The 24,745-nt window shown below is 42.7% G+C and overlaps 1 protein-coding gene across 9 annotated transcripts in view; it reads right to left on the minus strand.

The window, feature by feature from the left end:
* Positions 1 to 24,745, minus strand: part of FMNL2 (formin like 2) — a 303,487-nt gene that overhangs the window by 185,266 nt on the left and 93,476 nt on the right. The window contains exon 1 of one of the 9 annotated variants that reach the window (XM_073884045.1): positions 8,178 to 8,210. The exons of the other annotated variants lie outside the window; for them this stretch is intronic. The gene's annotated coding sequence lies outside the window, so the exon portion shown is untranslated. Of the gene's footprint in view, positions 1 to 8,177; positions 8,211 to 24,745 lie in introns of those variants that run through there. 9 annotated transcript variants of the gene reach the window in all.

Below are 24,745 nucleotides of genomic sequence, written 5' to 3' on the forward strand. Positions count from 1 at the left end.
TGATCAAATAAGAGTATATATTCACGCATCTTAGGAAGCCAGAAAACACCAGGTACTTATTTGGTTCCTTCTTTTTTTGTGCTGATTCCTAGCAAACTCATGTATATGAATAGCATGGAAATCGATTTGTGGAAAATGAGTAATACAAGCACAGATCTGTTTCCAAATTTGCTGTACATCAGAATCACTTGGGCAGCTTTGGAAACTCTTACTGACCAGGTCACCCACACCAATTAAATCAGCCTATTTGGATGTGGCAGCTGAGTATAGGGCTTTTTCAAAGATGTCCCACAGTAATGTTTGGAAACCACTGGTCTATGCTATTCCCCACTCAGTAATGTCTGATCGTTTGCTCACTGCCTATACTAATTCACGCTGGAGCTACTCCATTAGACTCTTGTTCAGCACTGTCTGAGAGCCACTAGTTCCATGTGACTATCTGAATTTGAATTAAACTTAAGATGTAGTTCCTAGTTTTATCTGCTATCTTTCAAGCGTTCAAAAGCATGAGGCTCGTGGCTACCTTACCAGGCTGTGCCAATGTATATTATTTTCATCAGAGAAAGTTCTATTGGACAGAGAACCGCTCTAGCCCATACTTCTCTTAATTATCCTATACAAATGGACAGGAATTCATTCTGTAATTAAACATGCCATTTTCAATTATTTGAGAATTAAAGGTGCAAAACGTTGTTTCAACATCTAAACCTGTGCTATCCAATACAGTAACCCCCCAGCCACATGTGACTATTGGCACCTAAAATGCGGTCAGAGTGACTGATGAACTAAAATTTTAGTAATTTTTAATTCAAATTTAAAAAGAGGTGTCCGCTTCAGTTACTGGACAATTTCTAAGTATATCTGGGACAAATTCAGTATGTGAATCTACTTTTTCAACTCTACATTTTATAATCTAAATAAAGATCAAGTATTTCCAACAAAAATTTATTTAAAAATTTTTTTTTAATTAAGTAAACTCTACCCCCAACATGGGGCTCAAACTCACCACCCCAAGATCAAGAGTCACATGCTCTACTGTTTCAGCCAGGCAGGCGACCCTCCAACGAAAATTTAGCATCCAAACTGAGATGTGCTTTAAAAATAAATCACACATCAGATTTTGAAGACTTAGTATTTTTTTTTAAAGATTCCTTTTTATGTATTTGAGAGAAAGTGAGCGGGGGAAGAGGCAGAGAGAGAGAGAGAGAGAGAGAGTCTTAAGCAGACTCTACACTGAGCACAGAGCCTGATGTGGGGCTCGATCTCACGACCCTGAGATCATGAACTGAGCTGAAACCAAGAGTCGGATGCTTAACTGACTAAGCCACCCAGGCACCCCAAAGACTTAGTATTTTTAAAAGAATGTAAAGTATCTCATTGGTAAGTTTTATATTGATTATATGTTAAAATAATATTTTTGATATATTAGGGTAAATTTTTTATATTAATAAAAAATAAAAACATAAAAATCTAGGATTTTAAATATATGATTAAAAATAATTTCACCATGGGGCACCTGGGTGGCTCAGTCAGTTCAGCATCTGATTCTTGGTTTCAGCTGGGGTCATGATCTTGGGGTGGTGAGATCCAGCCCCGAGTCAGACTCTGCACCCAGTGGGGAGTCTGCTTGGGATTTTCTCTTTCCCTCTCCCTCTGCCCCTCACCCCTCCACATGCGCACATGCATGCTCTCTCTCTCTCCCCCCACAAAAATAAATAAATCTTTAAAAAATAATAATAATTTCACCAGGGCACCTGGGTGGCTCAGTCAGTTGCATGACCAGCTCTTGGTTTCTGCTCAGGTCATGATCTCGGGGTTGTGGGATCTAGCCCCATGTGGGGTTCCACCCTCAGCGCGGAGTCAGCTTGGGATTCTTTCTCTCTCCCTCTCCCTCTGTCCCTCCCCTGCTCACATTCTCTCTAAATAAATAAATAGATAAATAAAGTCTTTAAAAAATAATAATTTCACCTGTCTTATCTTTTAATGCGGCTACTGGGAAATTTAAGTAAGTTATATGGTTCACAATATTTCTATTGTACAGCTCTGTTTTAACTTATCAGTTCTTTGAAGGCAAGGATTATATATATTACTCTTTTCTTATTCTCTACAAAGAGGACCACTGTGGACAGACAAGGTTTTAAACAAATATTGACTCAATTTAATTCAATACTAGGCCAAAATACTTTGCTTGCTCCTAAGTTTGGTTACACTGGGTTGAATTTCAACTGTGAGCTTTGTAACAAATAGATTTCCATCCAGAAGAAATCATGTATGTAGGGATAACTTGGGCAATAACTTCCTTCAGCCTTTCAATTTATCTTATCTGGTAGAACACTGTACACTTAATGGCTGCTGAAAAAAAAAATCAAGCATTTGAAACCAAATAGTTACATTAATTATCAATATTTTAATTTAGCCCGATACACACAGAACATAACTATTCTTTGGTCCCACCTGACTTCTTTCAATCAGAATCTGGTCTTGTCATAGAGCTTTACCACCAGCGGAAGATAAAATGACCACCAGGTATGCAAATGAGCTTACTGAAAAAAACATGTGAATGTTCACAATTTAATCAATTTATGGAATATTTTTATGTTAACAGGCACATAGAGAACTGGCTTAAACTGAATCAGAGGCTGGTTTTAAAGTGCCTAGCACACTTCATCTTATAATAGTTGTTCTCCTTTCACAAAAGATAGCAGTATTGTTTAAACGCCTATGTTTTGTTTGGTGACTAGGAAACCAGAAGGAAATTTTGGTGATTTCCAATTCAAGTGTATCACCTCTGTGACAGCTTCTAGTTCACAGAAACATGCATTACGCTTAGTACCTCCTCTTCTGGCCCAGGTTAAGTTCTTTTAATTATTTGTAATAGGTAGAAACCTATTGTAAGAACTCTAAAATAGCTAGTTATTTAAGGCTCTTTTAATAAAAATGTACATCTTTTCTGCCATAAAGTTGATAGAAAAATTAATGAAAAGTAAAAAATTGAAAGAAATTTTTAAAAATGTTGCTTACTTAGCTCATGAGAGTTTCACTTAATGCAGTAAGATCCCCCCAAAATGGGAAAAGGCAAAATCAATTTCATAAAAACAAATCTATTCATTTGGACCTTAAGCCCTCCTAGGGGGTCTAGAAAATAAACGTAAAATAACAAAGACTCCATTCCAATCTTAACAGCAGCAGAAATCAAAATCATGGCATATTCATGAAAGGCCATGATTCCAAAAATGCTTGGTTCAGTGGGAATTCAGATTTTGGGGTATTCTTTGCATTCCAACCATCAAGAAGAGCTTGTTATCAGAATGCACTGAAAGCATAGCGTTCCCTCTGCATGTTCCCAAGAATTAGCCATCTTCCCTCTTTCGAATCTTTTCCATGACAGAATTCCTGCTTTTGATATTTCACATTAGGTCCCTGAAACACAGAAAAGTTCGATAAAAAAGTAAACGAGGAGGCACAGCAATTTTGCCCTCCCAAACAGGTCATCCCCAAATCTCAACTGTCCCATCGGTCTCACCCACTTCCGCTGGAGTGCTCAGACTGGCTCTTCGCCTGCCTTTGAACTTCACAACTCAACACTGGTTCCAAAAAGATGGTGCACAGTTTGGTGCCCGGAACTCGATCTAATGCACACTTCCCACAAGACACGCTCTTTCTAGATTCATACTCACCTGTGGCAAACTGGCATTCATTTCTCCAAAATACCATCATCTCCCCTGACAAGGACAGCATGATGTCTATCACTAGGAGAGGATAGATCATTCACTCCCCCTCTCCAGGAGTGTCTAGCACATGTTGCCTTGTAGGCTGCCTGTATCAGCATTGCCCACAAAGTCTATTAAAAAGCCAGACTCCTGGGCCCCATCCCAGACCGCTCAATCAATCTCTCTAAGGCTGAATCCAGGATCCAGCCTTTTAACCACTTCAGGATGGCTAGTCTAGAGGAAAAGATCAAATGCATTAACAAAAAAGTTAAATAATAGCACTAGCTAATTATGATCAACTCCAAATGTGGAGTAAGGATGGTCAATGTCACAGATTTCATAGGAAGAATGGGCAGAGATAAGGGAAGAGAATGTTTTGGTCCGGCAGAAACTACGAGTCAGGCAAAGGCGTGGAGTCAGGAATGTGCAGAACTGAGCGGGGGACAGAGGGCAATGGCAAGTGAACACATCCAACCAGAACAGAGTTCTCGTTCAAGACCACGATGAGAAGGGGTGACTAAGGACCCTCCTATGGGGTGACCTGAGTGCCTTGCCAAGGAGTATTTCTGAGTCAAAGAATGACCTATCAAAAACAGCTGTCTAGCAATTACAGCAGCAGTATAAACGCTTGCAAGAAAATCTGGGGGCCCGTTTACCTGGGTCAGAGAACGAAAGACACAGCAGCAAGATCCCATTCCTCCTTTTCCAACACACAAAGATGTCCACATCCCAATCCCCAGAACCTGGGAATATGTATTAGCATCCATGGCAAAAGGATGATGAGAGTTAAGGACCCTGTGATAGGGAGATTACCCTGGTTTATCCGGGTGGGACCAATCTTTCAAGGCTGTGGCCAGAAAACCAGAGAGATGACAGCATGAGAAGGACATGGCCGGACATTACTTGCTTTAAATATGGAGGAAGGGGGCCATGAGCCAAGGAATACGGGCAACGAGAAACAGCAAGGAAACTAGTTCTTCCCTAGGGCCTCCAGAAGAAACACAGGCCTGCCAACACCTCGATTTTAGTCCCATGAGTGAGACTCATCACAGTTCTGATCTACAGAACTGGAAGATAATAAATTTGTGTTATTTTAAGCCACTAAGTTTGTGGCAATTTGTTACCTCGGCAATAGAAAACGAATACATCTTTTGTTTGTTCCCTTTTCCTCACCAAGGCCTTTCCCACTATACATCACTCTCAGACCTACACCCGCCCATCAGGAGGAGTTACGGAGAGGTCTCTCAAGCAGCACATGGACACCCAGCTCTGTAAGTGTCACTTGCTTCAGAGATTGAGTTACAGGTGTGAAGAAGGGGCAGTCAGGCCCCAGTAGAGTAGCTCCATCCTACATCATCTTTACAGACTTCTCCCCCAGAGTCACTTATCTCCAAAAACAACGCAAAGTCTTGGAGCCAATCCAGATACCGCAACCCTGGTAAGGTTTAAAAGCATCTGTTTGTGTTTGTCACCACATTCCATAATAAGCATCATGAACAGTGCTCTTTTCACCTTTATTTTACTAGAAACTAGCGCAGTGCCTCAACTGTAGTAGGTGCTAATAAATGAACAGACAAGTCTTAATCTCTCCAAAGTTTCCTTCTAAACATTTAACCAACTCTGATCCAACTCTAGCCCACCATTCTCCTAATTTAGATATTTACTAGATACTTCAGTATTTTTACTAGACTTAAGAGCCAATTCTGTTCTTCCAGCACTGAAGGCTACTCATTATCATAACCAAATATGGCAGCAAGCATAGTGTCACTCAACAACATATTACTAAAGAAACTACCAGCAAATAGCAAATGCTATCAAAATATACCACTTCTAAGTTCTTTGTAACAAAAGTAAACTGAAGGACATACCACAAATAGTCTTGATTGAAACCAGCACACCACCTTCTCCACAATCTAGTTTATAGACAATTCTGGTTCTCTTTGCTTCCGACTCAAGGCACAGGTAAGCAAAGAGATGGAGGCACTCATTTGACCTCTGCAAACCTCACTTCCCCCATCGATGGTTCTAGGAAATGAGATTAACAAAGTCTTCCTCCTACTACTGACAGGACAGTTGGAAAGAAAATCTGATTAAAGCAGGAGTTTGTCGGGGCGCCTGGGTGGCTCAGTCGCTAAGAATCTGCCGTCAGCTCAGGTCATAGTCCCAGGGTCCTGAGATCGAGCCCCACATCGGGGCTCCCTGCTCCACGGGAAGCCTGCTTCTCTCTCTCCCACTCCCCTTGCCTGTGTTCTCTCTCTCACCGTGTCTCTCTCTGTCAAATAAATAAATAAAATCTAAAAAAAAAAAAAAAAAAAGGCAGGAGTTTGTCAAAGCAACACAGATAAAGGAGGACAAACCCTCTGGCTCTAAAAGGCCCCTCTTTTCAAAACCATCCCTTCTTACATGGATCTAATGTTCTACCTTTACCTTCAAATGCATTAACCATTACATATGTTGCACTGAAATACATGGAACTTTCCGGGCATCATCAATGAAGACAAATAGGACATGAAAGCGTACATGACCCCCATCTCAAAGATGTCCCCAGCTTCCAACCTCCTTAAGAACTTTAGCCTCACTTTCCAATCTGAGCTTCCCTCTCTCCTTCACACTTGCTGGAACTTTCCTCTGGCAGTTTCACCAGTGTGCTTTTTCTTATTCTCTATTGACTTATTTGTTTTGCTAACACCATCTTTTCCTTAAAAGGACTTCATGTGATTTGATTCAATTTCCTTATTTGTTTGCTTTCTCTCCCAGAGGCCTTAGGCCTTATTCCTCCGCCTTTTCAGCAGCCACCCCCACTCCCATCCCTTTTAAGTGCACTTTCCCCGTCTGGTTCAGTTTTCTCTCTTTGGTCTGCCTTCTGGCGCAGGGTCTCCCCTCGCCCGCCCTCCTTGCCTGACCTCCTTTCTGACCATCGATAAAAAGGAGGCTTGCCTCCCACTGCATGGATCCGCTTCTGAAGAGACCACCTTGGAGGTGGGCTTTGAATATGACCGGGCCTTCTAAGGGCAGCAGCTTTTCCCCCATCTAGGAACCCCCCACAAAAACCTGGAGACCTTCTCTATCATAGGTCTACTTCAATCCCCGCCCTGAAGCTGCATTCAAGGCGAGCTTCTACTCACTCCGGATGCAGAGAGCCTCTAAGGACACTGCTTTTTCTATCACAGGAGAAACAGCTACAGGTGCTGGGTGCTGAGTGCTTTGGGGGAGGGGGCTACATCACCCCCCCCTTCCCCCTTCTCTGGTCCCTTTTCTGATTAATTCAATGGTATGAACAGCCACCCGAGGTCCTTTCCTCATGCATGTTGATTAAAGTTCCAATCGTTCAGTGGCCCTTGAAGACATGGAGCCTGAGCTTAATGAGGAGCTCCTTGGATCCCCTTAATGCCACATTCTTTCACAGCAAGTAAGCCAGCACTGAGCAAATTTGGATGGATGGCTGCAGGCACACAACTGTCCGTAACCAGCCACAGGCTCGGGTAACACCTTAAGTCAAAACCACGGATTTTCTGTGCCCTTTGCAGTTCCATTTGTCACCTGTGATCCGGCAGGATTTTTAACACTTCTTTTCAAGTGAAATATTACACCCGCCCAAAGAGAGATATTTTCAGCTAGATGTGTGAGGATTTTCACCTATGGTGTCTCCAAGAACTAGTGATAAGTCTTACAGTCTTAAATTTAATACAAGACCAAAAAAAAAAAAAAAAGGATTAAAAAGTACTGAAAATTAGCTGTCTTTATCAGTAGATTGCATAGCCTTTTCCAACTGCAAAGAAAAACCCAATCCTAATATTAACTTGTTCATTTCCTGCCATAAAGTAACTCAGCTTGAGCTTTCTAAAGTATTCTTTGCTTGCCCTATTCTCATTTTTCATGTTTTTGAAACTATGTTCTTGGCTACACATTTTGGGCATGCATACTTTCCATTTAGGCTCTAACGCCTGTCCTTTTGTTACAAAGAATCTCCCTTTTCACTTTCTGCTCATAATGGCCGTGCTGGTGCTGCGAGGGACAGAAGGGCAGACAGTCTCAACTAATCAATAACCCAAACAGATAATTCAGATCTTTACCTTCCGCACTCCTAACCCACCCAACTAACCTTTATTGAAAGCCACTAAGCCAGAAGCAAAACCAGAAGTTGAATTTTAACTCCTTTTGTTTGTTTCTCCCTCTAACAAAGACGCTAATAAGCAGTAAAACAGCCAGAAGGCCGGGCAGTAGGCAGGAAAAGAACGAAAAAACGAGCATGCCGGCAATCCACAAACTGGATCGACCCTTCCTCTGAGACCAAGGGCCCTCCCCTCCCAGCACTGATCATGGCCAATAATTCAGGTTTCAAGTGCCCTGCAGAAAGCTCCCTTTAACTACACATCTGGGAGGGGGACTTCTGTGCAGAATACTCCTCACTGAGGAGTCTGTTCACAATCACCCAGGGTCAGCCAGGCCCCAGAATCCACTCCTGACCTTTCATCCTGCCGTATTTTCTTTCTAATCCTGCACCACACTGAGGCTCAACTCCGGTTTACACGGGGACTGAGAAGCTGAGAACCTAACCCTGCTGCTTCCGGGCGTGAGATCAGCCACTAATTGCACCCCACCGGGCACACCACCATCCCCCCCCCCCCACGCCAGCCTGGCCCTGCACGGAGGACCCTGGGCCCAGGACGTGCCATCCTCTGCAGCTGAAACAATCGCTCAGTGACTTCCCCCACGTACTGACACGGCCCCCTCACCCCCAGGAGGGAGAGGGGGAGAGAGAGAGAGAGAGAGAACACAGTCCGAAGCACCCATGTGGGAACGATCTGAGCAGTCACATTTGTACCATTACAAAACCGTTTTTTAAAAGAGCTTTTTTTGTGTGCAAATTCCTACCAACCCACACTTATTTGTCTTTATAAAGAAGTTTTTGCTCCATCAACCCACCGCGTCGTAGTTTCTGCCCAGGAAAATAAGGTGGCAGCCCGGACAAGCCCCCAGTGGTGACTCCCGGGGAGCAAAACTTTGTGTGCGAAAAGACACAGACGAGCTTTTGTTGTTCTGAAATGCTCCCCAAGGCAGAAGGCGGGGGCATTCGGCAGAGGCGCCACCTTCTGCCGCCCAGCATTTCTCGTGTTGCTTTTTGAGAGTTCAATGAACCACACTCCTGAAAATCCGATTTCAGAGATTTTTCTTCAGAACCTACCCACAAGCCCCCCAACGGTCTCTCAGGATGGGGAGAGAGAAGATTCCAGCACCTCAAGTGACCCAAGCAACAGAGCAACTTCCACACTGAGGAGTGACCAGAGTTCGGGGGACAGGGGAGCCATACAGCTGGGGCAGGGGGCCCGGAGGCTCCGAGCTGACATCAGCAATTACATGCACAGACCAGGGAACGGCCCCAGAGCCTCCTGATCAAGGTCAGGAACCTGCTAGCCAGAGCCTTTCGGGCTGGGGGAGCCGGCCTGTGGCCTCCCTTCTCTCCCCTTTGTGATCCAGCCCCTCCGCTCCCCTTCTCCTCCCTCAACCCACTCCCCCAAAGGGCCCCACGCACGCCTGAGCTTAGCAATAACAGGAGGGCCCACGGAGCCCTAAACTCAAAGTTCAGCCTGTAGACAGAAGTGTCTGATGGCTGTGCTTCTCCAAGTCAAGTCTTTGACTGCCTTTGTTTTTTGTTTTTTTTTTTAAGATTTTACTTATTTGAAAGAGAGAGAGAGAGCATGAGACAGAATGCGCGTGTGCCAGCAGGAGCAGGGGGAGGAGCAGAGCGAAAAGCAGGTTCCCTGCGGAGCCAGAAGAGGGGCTAGATCCCAGGGCCCTGGGATCATGACCTGAGCCACCCAGGCGCCCTCAAAGTCAAGTTTTTAAAAAGCCCCCTAATTATGTCAACACACTGAGTTTGCTCTGAAAGTCTAATGTTCACCAGTGTGGACTCTCCGGAGAAAGTCCCTGAGGTCAGAACCCCGGCTCTGCCACTTACAGACTACATAACCTTGGGCAAGATAATTAAGCTCTGTGCCTCAGTCTCCTCATCCATAAAATGGTGCTAAATAATAGCACTGACATCCATCAGGTACAAATTTAAAAAATGAATATGCCTAAAAGCTCTCATCACAAAAGCACTCAAACACGAGCCTATGAACTACAGAACTGAGAGATGTGAACATAAACACATGTATTTTGGAACAATATAAAAATTTAATGAAAAAAAAAAGCCAAAAAGTCAAAATTAGCACCTCCTGCAGAATATGGAGAAGACAAAGCACTTTAGCAGTTATCTGAGCCCGTGGTTTTCAAATTTCTCTTTTTTTAATCCTGGAACATTTTGTTCAACAGAATCTTACTCCAAGTTGAAAGGCAAAACAAAAATGGAGCTTTTCCAACTGAAGCTGGGGTGAGGGGGGCACTACCTGGAGTGCCCAATGACCCAGCCCCATCTGAGAAACACCTTTGAAAACCATCACCACAGGCAACAGACGCACAGAGCAGGGACCCAATCTCCTGATCTTGTTCTGTTTTTGTTTTTGCCTCTTGAGAGGACACCAGCCAATGCCTTTGAAGGATCAAGTACAGAGGTAAGAGGTTGGCTATATCAGATTTTGTGAGAGCTCAAGCAGGAGACACTGAAATTAAGCGGATGGGAAGGACACAGATGTCAGGCAGCAGAGGGGATATGGGACTAATTAACTCAGAAGGAGGGACAGGGGAGGTGGGCCAAGGGTGGGGGAAGAAGAGCTGAGGAGGACTCTGCTTCCTGGCCTCTCACTGTAGGAATTCTTGTATGTGTGTGATAATGCTATGTTATAAATCATAAAGACGAACCAGTCATTTTTAACAGAAAAGTTTTAGATTTTTGAATAATCAATCTAGTTAAGAGCAGAAAAGGTATTTTTTCACCCTTAAATATAACATCAAAATGTATTAATAAAGTTCCTAGCTGTACTTACAACACATGAAAAACTTGCAGTACCTTAAGTCCCTGTTCCATGAGTTCTCACTGTCGAATACTATACAGAAGTCCAAATTAAAGCTGACCATGTCCTCGTTTCATTATGTTACTCAAAAGTAAGCTTGTGTTTGTTAATTGCTTTCTTTTAGCTCCCCTTGCCATCTTGTCTTTCCTATTAACGTGAAGCAGAGAAAAAGGTATGATGTCGCTACAAGTTCTGATGGATACAGGTTTTACATGTTTGGTTTTGAAATATGCATTTTCTGTCATGTTTTTATCTAATTGCTTTGACAGTGCAAATATTAAAATTGGTCTTTATTTCCTGGACACGCAGGGACGGAAACTTCTCTTTGGAATCTTTTCAAGAATTAAATTATTTCAGGGCACCTGGGTGGCTCAGTCGTTAAGCGTCTGCCTTCAGCTCAGGTCATGATCCCCGGGTCCTGAGATCGAGCCCCACATCGGGCTCCCTGCTCGGCGGGAAGCCTGCTTCTCCCTCTCCCACTCCCCCTGCTTGTGTTCCCTCTCTCGCTGTCTCTATCAAATAAATAAAAAAAAAAATCTTTAAAAAAAATTAAATTATCTCAGTGTACCTGAGCAAGACCTAGAGCTACAGAGACCCGAAAATTGGAGGGAAGAGGAAAGAAGAGGCACTGGGTACATCTGGAATGGGATAGGACTCATCCTTGAAATCTGTTTGAATAAACTGAAGTTTATATGGGGTGGAATATATAAAGATGGTGATAATTCAGTAGACCACTCTGAGAAAATGTAGGAATTCTATGTGGTTAAACATGTGACCACATTAATGTTTTAGCAAATAGTTCTGACACCAAATTAGAGAAGCTTCTCCTAAAAGCAAATTTCATTTTAAAGCCTCTGGGTTTTTTAATGACTGTCTTTATTTTAAAAAGCCACAACTCTTACATATATCCATTTGCACTACATTACTAAGCAATGAAAACAAGACCTGAGCTGGAATATTTTTCGTCTGTACAAACACAAAGTCCCTCTCAAATGGAGTGAACCTAAAACAGGTTTTCCCTCCTCTCTAGAAGCTAACAGCAGGTAATGTTAAATGTCTGAAAGAGGCATTTACTGTAAAAAAAAAAAAAACTGATGGATCCCTTCACTATAGGGGCAAAAGCCCCAAAGTCCTGCTATCAAATGATGGGGGATGGGGTGGGGGGAGTCAAGAAAAAATTGAGAAATATTACACAATTAAATTTTGCAGGAATCCATCAGATGGTAGAAAAATCCCGGAAAAGAATATTCTATCCCAAGACCTGTAAGTGGAGTCGAAAAGGAAGGAAGTAGTCCCAGAGTCTGCTCCCTGCATATGAACACAGATTAAGCTTGAAGGTCACACATCTAAGGGGCCTCATGCAATAAAAAGCTAAGAGAAAAATTTAAGGGAGAGAAACCAGAGAGTGGAAGAAGACAGACAGACAAAAGACAGACAAAAAGATGGAAAGAAAGCAAAAGGGAGGAAAGAAGTGTTCTTGAAATGAACATCTACTAGTCCTTTCTAGTAACTAAGAGGCACCAAAGTAAATTTACAAAAACAGAAACATTCCACAGCCGCCCACCCCCCCTCCCTTGGTGAGCTCGGTGTCAACCCTGACTACTGAGCATCACCTTACCCAATTAGAGGCTTCAACACACCTTTGTCAGGCACAAGGCTTTCCTTCCCCACCCCCTACCCCCCGCCACAAAGCCACAGTGCAAGGCTCAAAAGCACCAAACAATTCTGTATGTTAGAGACTCTTCAAGGGACAAGAGCATGAGATGTAGAGAATCCAGGCACGTGCATTTAATCAGTTATTGGGGCAAACAGAGATCTTGTCAAAGCAGCACTTCACAAGGATTTTCTTTTTTCAAAAATTTTTTCTTAAGGGCTTCAAGAGAATTGCAGAACCCAAGGCACAGGTGTTGGACAAATGCTTTGATGAATGCATCCAGGCTCTGAGAGCATTCTCAAGAAGTTACAAAAGGTTTCCTTTCATACCATACTAAAAATACAAAAAGAGAGAGAGAGAGGAAAAAAAACCCTAAGAATTACACTCCACATTTAGCCTGTTCTTCCAAGGTCAGTCAAGGAAAGAGTTTTATCAGCAAGCTCCTCAGTGTTATCAGTTTGAGGGGCAGCCTAGGCTTGTCCTGACAATTAGCATTTCATGTCCCTGGAGGATTCTTTTGTGTTACTTTTGTATGAGTATTACTAAAACTCCATCCAAGAGTCAAAGGTTATCATGACCTTTAACACACACACACACACACACACACACACACACACACACACACACACTCACTCACATGTAAGGCCCAAGCAGATAGCAACACTTGCCTGACTAATGTTTTGCACCTACTCTTAGAAAAAGCTCTATAAAAGGAGCTTAAAGTCAATCTTATTATCCAAAAATTTGAAATCAAGCAGTAAATACTCAAACACGAAAGACCGCTGAAACAATCAAGTGCAGAACAACCTTTTTATCATTACTTTTTCTCAAGCATCAAATGCTAGGTGCAAAATTCTCTGCTGCCAAATTGTTATTGTAAGCCGCTCCCTCTCAGATGCAGCCAAGTATGTTTCAGCGAATTCAATAGGTGTAGGAAAAACATGCATTAGTACAATCTGCAGGCTTAGGGGCAGTGTATCAAACTGATGAAGATGCCACCTTTGGAAAATGTATTTCCTGTAAAATTACAAGTAATAAAACTAAATGAGACGGGGGCCTTGTTAACATTGCACAAATATTTTCAACTGAATGCCAGCAAAATCAGGAACTTTAAGAAATAGCCTATGGTGATATATGGACATACATTCCATGTAATGGGCAAAAAAAGGTGATACAAGTGTAATCAGGAACAAATGAATGCCAAAGCACATGGTCCAAGGACAGAAGACAATCAGAGAGGAGCGAAATCCCTGGAGGGAAGTGAAGGGTACAGGGCACTACTGGATGGGCAGAATGTCCAACGAGTGAATCTACTGCAGTCATCTAGGCAGAGGGTGATCTAGATTGCATTAGGGAGTAAAAGTGATGGGGGACAGAAATGGACTGAAAATGCATTAAAGAAACACTCCAAGTGGGTAAAGATGGATGATAAATTTGCACATATCAAAGGGAAACAAAGGGCCTAGGTTATATGCTGTAAATCTGAATGAAACTCACTGCTATGTAATAAACCACTTTTTTTACTTCGTCTAATTATCAAGGGAGTTTAAAATACTCAACTCCTACTATCGTCTAGGCTAAAAATCCGAGAATGTTTCCTAAATCAAAAATAAGTTGAATTTATTCAAAACAGCCTTTAGAAGGATCATGAAAAGTCTTTCTAAAAAAAAATCTTCTCTTCTCCTTTGGGGTAACTATCATCACTATACAGGAAAACTCCCAACTCAGTCATCCACCAGGGCTTAGCTGCCTACAAAATCCCATGATGCAATTCCTCACAATCTTTTCCTTCTCCAGACCCCCTTCTTTTTGAAACTTTACCTTTTCTAAAGCAAGGAAAACTGTGCCACATCCAAGGGAGCACGAGTTGTGCTGGGGATATATGTAAGAGTCTTTTTTTTTTTTTATGATTTTTTTATTTATTTATTTGGCAGAGAGATAGAAGCACTGGTAGGCAGAAAGGCAGACAGAGGGAGAAGCAGGCTCCCTGATGAGCAGATATATGTTTGTAAGAGAAGAGGTCTATAACAGTATGTAGGAAAATTAGCAAGGGGTTATGCATCCCTACTTAAACACCACACACATGAAGCACCTCATTTATCTGCAGCTTCTTCATTAAGACGGTCTGAAGTCCACCACATTGAAACAACTGCTGCTCTCTTCTTTTACTTTAGACCATCCTCTGAATGAAAATCTTTGTTCAACTGAATTCCCTAGAGCAAAACCACCAAACTACTTTTCATTTTCAGCTTCAACTATTCACCTGGTACTTCACAGAGATGGTCTGTTTAGATTCTCAAAGAGAATGCTTTTCTAACTTAACTAAAATTCCAAACAATCACAAAAGCAGAAAGAATAGTATACGGCACCTCCACGTGCCTTCCACGATCATGGGCATTTTGCAATCCCACCCAGTACTTTAAAGACAATCTCAGAGAGCATGTCATGTCATCTGTAAATACTTCAACACGCATTCTGAGAAGGACCTTGTTACGAGCAATCACCCACAAAATAATGCTTTGTTATTCGAGAAACGTTTTTTAATTAGATACCCTTTCTGAGTATTAAAAAATGACCTTATCATTTGCTTAAAATAAAAGGCTACTGGTTAAAACAGGATTTTAGGGACAGTCCATCTGAGCCCAGCTCAGCCATCCAGAAAGGATGGAGACATCTTTCAATATAATGCCAAGTATGAACTTGGCAAAGATAAAATTACTCACACTCTACATACACCACACACATGGTCTCATTTCTTATAAGGTTAGAGAACAAATTAATAAAGCTGGAATGAAAACCAAAGTCTGTTGGAGGCTGGAATTTCCCCAGAAGGCCACTGTTTCAGCTACTGTAGCTGCTCAGAAAGTATCATGAGTCAGCTTTCAAGATGAACTGTGATGATCTGGAAAAAGGATCTAGTGTGGGGTAGGGGGTGGGGGGCGGTTACTAGGCTGCTTGTCAACTAGCCAACCAGAGGCTCTGATGATGGGCTGATGGTATTTCTATCAGTGTTAATCAGCATGAAAATTAAATACTAGAAATCAGTCTACAGCGGTGGTTCTCAGACTGTCTTCTCCAGACCAGCAGCATCACCTGGGAACTTGTTAGAAAATGCAGACTTCCAAGCCCTAACCCTGACCTACTGAATCAGAAACTTTGGGGGTAGGGTCCAGCAACCTATGCTTCAACAAGCCCTCCAGATGATTCTGCTGCATGCCAAAATTTCAGAACCTCTGGTCTAACATGGTAGCTGCTAACCACGTGACTATTCAAATTTAAAGTAATTAAAATTAAATAAAATTAACCATTCAGTTAACTAGTAGCTACCATATGGGTCAGTGCAGATGACAGAACATTTCCACCATCACAGAAAGTCCCATTGGACAGCAGGGGTCTAGAGCATTTAAACTGAACTTTAATGTACAACCCATAGAATACAAGGCTTCTCTAGTTCTGAGGGGACCTAAAAAGTGGGGTTCTGATCCTGCATGGATCTCAAGAGCCAGTAGGCTCCAGGTGTCTGGTACATGACTTGATTCCACAGTGGGAAATCAGAGAATTGGGGGGAAGGGGGAAGAGCATGAGGACTGTTTTCTAGTGTGGCCACACACAGGCCAGGTCTGGGTCCATGGAAAAGAGGTGGGACTCAAGGCAGTTGCTGAAGCTACGGTTCTCACCAGGAACTTGGTGCAACAGAGACTCAAGGAAGTAAAGCTCCTGGTTTTCTTTAACAAGATAAGACTGGGGGGGGGTGGTGCTGGGTGGCTCAGTTGGTTAAGCATCTGCCTTCAGCTCAGGTCATGATCCCGGAGTCCCAGGATTGAGCCCTGCATCGGGCTCCCTGCTCAGCGGGGAGTCTGCTTCTCCCTCTGACCATCCCTCCCCCCCCCCCATGCTCTTTCTCTCTCTCTCAGATAAATTCTTCAAAACAAACAAACAAACAAACAAAAAAAAGATAAGACTCGGATGCAGCAGGACCAAAGGTGTCAGTATAAATTGGCTCTTCAACAGTTGGGCAGACTGGGATTCCATGAAATCCCTGGGCAGTTCCTCTATCCTCCCAGGAGCAGAGGTGAGATACCTGCACCCAGTGGCTTTGCCAGAGTAGAACTGGACAGGACTGTTTGTGAACCACCGCAACATCAGCAGAGACAAGCAAGAGAAGTCAAGAGGACCAAGATCCTGCCTACCACCTTGGCAGGAGCAAGGAGTCGGCAACATTTCAATATTAACGCTATTATGACCTCACATGTATCCTCCATGCATCCTCCCACAGGGCAGTGGAGCAGAGAACACCGGGTTACCCAAACGCTTGCTGAACACTCAACGGGCTATCATATTTTCTTAAAGACCTATTATTAGAGAGAGAGAGCTCACAAGTGGGAGGGACAGAAGGAGAGGGAGAGAGAATCCCAAGCGGACTCCACACTGAGCACCGAGCCCTACACAGGGCTCATCTCACTACCCTGAGATCATGACCTCAGCTGAAACCAAGAGCCGGAAGCTTAACTGACTAAGCCACCTAGACACCCTAGCGTATTTTAATATGATCTTTGCACTGACCTCAAGGAGATGACAGTTAACACAGTGCTAATATTTCACCAGGCCATGTATCTGCACTGAACAAGAAGTTAAACTAGGCAGGCTAGGAAAGATCTTAAGATTCTACCTCTCCCCTTCAGTGCCCCAAGCTCACGCTCTCCCATCAGAATGAATGGGAGGATGAGCACTCACCTGCTCAAGAGTCTTTTCTGTAATACGTTATCCCTCTGGGGAAAATTTTTGATGGTTCTTAAGGAAAGCAGTCCAAAGATAAAAATCTTTAGTGCAGTGTGGCACTGTTCTTAAGGAAAGCAGTCCAAAGATAAAAATCTTTAGTGCAGTGTGGCACTCAAGTGAGGAAAACCTAGGTGAGGGCACCCTCAAATCACAGCATCACTTGGTCTAAATAAAGTTGGCTACGGTGGGGTATGTGGGATAGGCAGGCAGACCACCCATGCAGGGTCCGTGCTGTGGTCTCCCTTCCCATCCCATAACTGCTCCAGACATTCCTCTATCAGAATTTCCCCTCCCTTCTAGACCTTCCACCTTTGAGTCTCCCCATTATATTTAAAAAATGCCCAAGTCTCTTCCATCATAATAACAAAAAAAATCTTTTCCCAAGCCTCATGCCACCTGCTTCCCTCTGCTCTACCAACTGTCTTCTCTTCTTCCTTAACCAATTTTCTAGAATGTACTGTTTAAGCAGTCTGTCCTGCTCCTCCTAAACGCACTGCTGTCTAGCTTCGACCTCTTCCAAGTCACTGAAAATTCTAGGTCATGGTTGAAGTGTCACTGCCTGGCCCCTAACGGCTTAGTGAGCACTGAATAAATGCATCGTGGGTTTCCATGTTGTTAAATCAAATGCAACCTGCTCAGTGCTTAGCTTCCTTGCTGAATCAGCAGACTTTGGCACTGTTTCTTCTACTCAACTCCCTCCTAAAGTACACTCTTCTCTTGGCCTCCAGGACGGAAGCAGTACACAGTCCTGGCACTTTAGCACCTCTCCAGCTGCCCCCTATCTTCCTTCTCTACTTTCATTAATTACTTGTGCCCCTTAGGACTCTGTCCCAGGCTCTCCTTACTCACTTTCCTAGGTAATTCCATCCATTTTCAGGGGTCAACTCTTGATGATTCCCAAAGTAGTATCAATAGCCTCACTCACTTCGGAGCTTAAAGCCAGGGTCCCAACAACTGAATCTGATGTGTCAAAGGCGCACCATCTCATCATCCTGCCCCTTGACCCCTCACAAAAAATCTGATTATTGTAGATGCTCTATTTCAATGAATGGCACCACCATCCCAAACCTGGGCTTCACCCTTTCCTTCATTTGTCATATCTAACCAATCCCTAGCTCTTAAGTAGCTCTTGACAGACCTACTTCTCTTCATCACTTTATGGGTACTTCTCACCTGAAACAGTAATACAGCTTCCAAATTGCTCTCCCTGTCTCCTATCCTGCCCAACCACCCACCATTCCCCATTCACTCCCACTGCAATCTGAGTGCTCTCTCTAAACAAGAGGTTCTGGAAGCGTGCTCCTCAGACCAGCAGCAGCAGCAGGACCTGGGAACTTCTTAGAAATGCAAATTCTCAGGCTCCACCCAGACCTACCTAATGTGAAACTACGAGGGTGGGACCTAGCAATCTGTGTTTTAAAAAATCATGTTATACACGATAAAGTTGGAGAACCACTGCTTTAAAATATAATTCCACAATGGCTTGTCACTGTTCCTACAATAAATGTCAACTTCTTTTACACAACTTCTTGTAGAAACAGTTGCCCTAAAATGAGAATTACGGAGGGAAGGATGAAACAGATAAATGAAGAGATAATGAGTCAGCCTTCTGATAGGTAAATGGAAAAGGTATTATCAGCAAATGGAATAGCATGTGAAGAGGACTAAAAAGAGAAATACCGCGCATTGAGGGAAAAGATAATGTGCAGTGTTCAAGACATGGGGCTGAAAAGGTAGGCTGTCCAAAAACATGGTGGCAAATGATACTTTCTTCCCTTCCTTTCTCAGGTGTCAAAATTTTATCTGTTCCTTATCCAGTCATCCTGTCCCCCTTTCACCAACCAAAAAAATCTTCCACAACACAGATTTCACACACAGAACTCCCTAGCCACCATTTCTTAATAAGACTACAAAACAAGGGGCGCCTGGGGGGCTCAGTCAGTTAAGCGTCTGCCTTCAGCTCAGGTCATGGTCCTGGAGTCCTGGGATCGAGCCCTGCACTGGACTCACTGCTCAGCAGAGAGCCCTCCCCCTCTGCCTCTCTGCCTACTTGTGCTGTCAAATAAAATCTTAAACAAAAACAAATAAAAACCTAAGTAGTAAGAACTTACACTCTCAATGTCTGCTCCTACAAAGTATACACACTTCTCAGATTGGCCTTTAAGGTCCTCACCAAGTACTCATTTCCCACCACAATTCCACGTCTATTTTAACCCTACTGCCCCAAGTCCCTCACCTTTTACTAAAATTGGGGCACATATATCACTCTCATCAGGCACGCTCTTGTCACTTTATAGATCCTCAGTATTTAAATGTTATATGCACTTGTTTGTGTAAGTATCAATCACTCACCATGTCATAAAACTCAAAAATACTTAAGACACGTGCATCTGTTCAACAGTTGTTAACTACCTCAAGGACAAAACTGTTTCTCTTCTCAATTCCTCATTTTCTTTTTTTTTTTTTTTTCAAGATTTTATTCATTTGCCAGAGAGAGGAGAGAGCACAAGCAGGGCGAGTGGCAGCCAGAGGAAGAGGGAGAAGCAGGCTCCCCGCTGAGCAGGGAGCCCAATGCGGGGCTTGATCCCAGGACCCTGGGATCATGACCCGAGCTGAAGGCAGCAGCTTAAGCGACTGAGCCACCCAAGCGCCCCTCAATTCCTCATTTTCAATATAAGTAGTGTAAAATGAGATTTCAAAATGGAGCAAGGCTGGCTACGAGAGTCTCTTTCTAAAACAGGGTCAGAAGGCCCTAAGGGAGGAAGAATTTATGCACATGCTCACAGAGAAACATAAAAAACAAAAACAAAAAACCTTTCAGCCAACTCAAGCCTTCAGCCTAGACTTAACTTCTTCCTCACCATAACCCTGAATCATCTGCATTCTTCACTTGGAAAGGAGCCAATGTGATTTAACAAGTTTCAGTCCCTCATCTGCACAGTAACTCAACCAATTTGGTTAACCTAGTTTCAATCCCTGTTATGCATAAAAGACCTAAATGAGCACTACACTCGGGAGTCTTTTGCCTACAGAACTCTGCTCCCCAACCCCTACCCCCGTTTTTGTCTTCCTCTGAACACAATTTAGGTTTCTTCCTGAATTGCAATTGTAATTGCCCAAATAAACGTCTGTTAGCTCTCATTTTCAGTAAATTCTTTCTAGTCAAGAGTAGGTTCAATAAAATGACAACTAAGGTCAATTCCAACTTAAAGCTTTATTACCTATAATCACATTTAGTGCTATGCATATATTACTGAGTCCATAAATGTTGTTGACTAAAAAACAACTTCCAAAAAGTCACGAAGAGGAAGGAGCTTGCTTTCTCTGTATCTCTCTCTTTGAAAAAGGCAAGGTAACAGTTTTTCTTTGATTCCCACCATTTTGTGGAGGTTCACATTTCAACCACATCTTGTTGGAAGATTTAGCCATATTTCACATTTAAGTAAACAAGAATTCAATAATCTTTCCATAGTAGCATCCTATCATTCCTATAAAGGTAGTCTCCTATTGCAGGGGGAGGGTGAGGGGTGGGGGGGACTACAGAAAACGCTTCAAAGGAAAAGAATGAAAGCTTTGTCTCTGTCTTCTACATGCAGAATCTCCCAAAAGGACTTACAGTTTGAACAACGCCTTCTCTACTTGGCTCTAAGGGTAACAATTTATTCTTTTTTGTTTGCTTTTTAACCACAAAGTTAATCACTGTTGTGAACTACAGATACCTATCAAGGAGGGTTTCTGAAACTAACTGATGTCACAGCATTGAACTGTGTGAAGGCAGTTTCAACTTTGTGTTCCAAGAAAACACTTTTTATTCTAAAGAAAAAGAAAGAATTCCTGACCCCACACACAGTCAGTCATGCTGTTTCCCTTATCCTTATCAGCATTATGTTTGTCGAGAAGTAGAAGGACATGTTAGTATTCACAGCCACACTAACAATCGTTATGATTTTGATTTCCTTTGCCACATCTTCCCGCAAGCAAGCAACCTCACAGCAGTTAGGTGCTTAAATGCCAAATTAACATGCAATAAAGCCCCAACTCTTCCATCTGGGAAGGTAGGCTGATCCCAGGGTGTTTCAAGCCCACTTCTCAGTTTGTGGCTCCTTCTTAAGATGTTCTCAGTAGAGTAGTCCACTTGGTAGTATTTCATTACCTACTAGTGGTTAAAATGCTGATTTTTCTGTCCAATTCTACAAAGGGTATGATTTTTAAAAGTTATTTATGTAAAACCCATTCTAAGCACCTGCTATATCATATGCTGATAACTTCCAGGAAGTTTAGGAAAAGAGGTCAATGCTGCATAAGAATTATAATCATGGCGCACCAGACCAAACTCAAACATGACTCCAAAGAGAAAAGGTCCAAGCGATATTCTTTCCCTGGCTAGGATCAGTATGGTAGCCTTCTTAGGAGTCAGTGTCCTGATATTTTTAACCCCAAAGACACTGAAGAAAGGAATGAGTGTGTCGAATATTGCAACAGGCACATTATATAAATACTCATTTAATGCTCAAGAGCAACCTGCAAAATAGAGAAAACTATTCCCAATTTACAGAGGAAGGTTCAGAGAGATACAGTAACTTACAAAGTCACTTTCACGCATTCAACAAAACACCTTTTAAAGTAAAAATGTTTTAAAAGCTGTTTTCTTATTTACCACACCCATTATGTAAAATAAAATGAAACTTGGCTTAACAAAAAGCAAAAAAAAAAACAAAACCAAGAAAACACACACACACACACACACACACACACACACACACACACACACACACACACACACACACACACCAGGCATACACCCAACAAGACCTGTCTTCTCTTTTAAAATAATAAATCTTGAACCTAACTCAGTACTCAGCTCCTGGCTTATTTTCAATGTTTGTTTTCTTAAGGAGTAGTTGGTTAGATTTTTAATCATCAAGCTAGCAGTTTTTAAACAGGCACACGGCACTCCTAACATAGTTTCTCTCTGATTATATTTCATCTTTGTCAATTCCCATTTGTTACATGATAATTTTTTTTCTACACCCAGGAATATTTTTTCCCTAAAAGCCAAACCTCCTAAAAAGATAGGGATATTAAACCTAGAACACTTCAATTAGCTGTGGCAACTTGCACACACAAAAAATTATTCCATCCATTTTATGAAGCCAGCCAACAACTTGAATGCTTTGATTTTACTTTCTTTTCAGTACCGAGGAGATTTTTAAACTGGTTCTGCTTTCAATCCCAAATAAGACCATCTTTGCAGATCTCTTAATCCGAAGTACTACAAACAAAAGAGTGGGCAACGGATGAATATGGCATTTCTATAAAAGTAAATAAAGTTTCAGTTTATGAAAGTTTATCAAACTAACAGCAGGTCCTCCATATGGCCACTATAACTTTGTAGATTCCAAATGGCATTAGCCCCCAGAGGCTATGACTGCAAAAACTGAGCCTGATTGTTTACCCAGAGAATGTGTTGCTAAACCAGAGGGCCCTCCCTCTTTATCCCATGCCCAGAGCAATTATGCCTTCCCCTCCCACTAAAATAGAAGCCACAGACAAGTGGCTCTCAGGACAATTAAGACAAGGTGACAATTTTTCACTAACGTACACAGTGTATGTCTCAAACACACACACACACACACACACACACACACACACACACACACACACACACACTTCTAGCTTCTTTAAAAATCTGAAGACCTGACAAGGCTGGTCCTGCACTTCTGCCTGACGCTTCAATATCTACTTTCTCCCCCTTCCTCCAGGAACTTGATCTCCCCATTTCCCACTCATAATTCAAAACTGCATCATGCACCGAGGTGATCTGTGTGGCCCTGGGCATATATCTCTCTGGATTTGTGACCCTTTTACTAGTAGATAACAAGGGAAAGCTAGCCAATTGCTTTTGATTTCTGAATGCCTGTTCCCAGAAGGATGAGTCAACAATGCATGACACCATTTCCTATTTACTGTCTATTTAAATCCAGAGTTGAACAGGCCTTATTTTCCCCCAATGTCTGTGTTAGTCTCATTTGAACACGTTTCCCACTTTCTATGCAAACGTTCCCCTTTGTGACGTATCAAATGCTAGCATCTGAGCACCCTGCCTTCTCATTTTGGCAGTAAGAGAAGACAGACTTTAAGGGCAAATTTCACTACAGATAGCTTCCAAAATTTCCATCTAAGTCTCCTCTATGTATCATGGCTAAATTTAAGGCAAACATCTCTCGTTTCAAGTATACAATTCATAAAGGGCTCTGTTTTTTTCCTTCCTTCACACATTCTAATGCCTTTTACAACAGACATGAGTGATACAAAACTGAGTAAATGGCCAAATTGGCCTCTTTTAGGAGATAAATCCAAGAAACAGTTAAGAGGCAATAATATTCAAAGACCAAACCCTATAATTCTTGTAGGTGTGACAAAGAATAGCCAAGAAGGGACTGCCGTGTCACTTTTGTTTCTGTTGTTTGAATTTGGGATTTTTACTACGGCACTATGGTATCCCAGCTGTTCCGTCACTTTGGTTACAAATATAGTTGGTTTCAGACAAACTGGTACCCTGTAAAAAGGCATAACCAAGGTTTTCAAAAACAGCCTTGAATCAGTCAAGCAATCTGCTGCAAGCTAGGAATGATTTCCCGAAGCATCCCTTGTGCTGGCCTAGAGCATCTTTCTCACTGCAAGGAGTGCTCACTGGCCTTCTTCCGCTGCTCTGCAGCCACAGTAAGTTTTTCTTCTCAGGACACACTCATCCTCTCTCTCATCTTTACAACAGCCTATGCCAGCAGGCATGGCAGGTGGTAAAACAGATCCCAAAAAGTTTATAACTTGACCCCATGTCAGATACATAGTGACAAATCTAATGCCTAGCCCCAGGATATCCGAACAGTATCCAATCCAGATTCTTGAATATACAAACGTTGTGGGCAGAGGAGACTAACTGTCCACCAAGATTCCTCCTTCCCCTGCATATGTCAACCGGTCACTAGCAAGTGGCTTTTCACCCAGGGCCGCTGCATCTAGGTGGGACATGGCTACCATTTCTCACCACCTGAAACACAAGGGGAAGTGAGGCACATCCCTTCTGGGCAAAGGTGGCAAGGAAGTGGAGTATCTCCACCCTCTCTTTCCCATCGGCTAACTAGATGCAGAGCATTTCAAAGGCACAGGAGTGGTAAGACCCAAAAAGAAAGAAATCTGGCAACCCTCCCACCTACTAGGAATATCTATGTTGAGCTGTTAGAGGAGTAATTCTCAGAACAGGTCGATGACGTTCTGAGATTTGGTACAGCACATAAGCATTTAGTTCCTAACTTCTACACTAGATTTGTCACAGGGGAAGGAAATACAATGGGACAGGTTTATCAAACGTGGGGTTGCAGGACTGCATGACACTGAGAGAAAGAAACAGGTCTTCTGGTGACAGGGACAATGTTTTATGTACACATCTCATGGAGCTTAATGCTCTTAAAAAAAAAAAAAAAAAAGGAAGGCGGAGGGAACAACGTTGGGGCCCTGAACAGTAGGCAGGCTGCGTCAGGGAGGCACGTGATGGTGGCGGCCTCTTCCAGTCTCTGTACCGTGACTTCTTTCTCAAGAGGGAATAGTCAGGGTCCTCCTAACTCCAATAAGGTACCACACAATAACAT

Source organism: Callorhinus ursinus, unplaced genomic scaffold, assembly GCF_003265705.2.
Source record: "Callorhinus ursinus isolate GAN/ISIS: 27379988/994484 unplaced genomic scaffold, GSC_fseal_2.0 scaffold2, whole genome shotgun sequence".
NCBI lineage: Eukaryota > Metazoa > Chordata > Mammalia > Carnivora > Otariidae > Callorhinus > Callorhinus ursinus.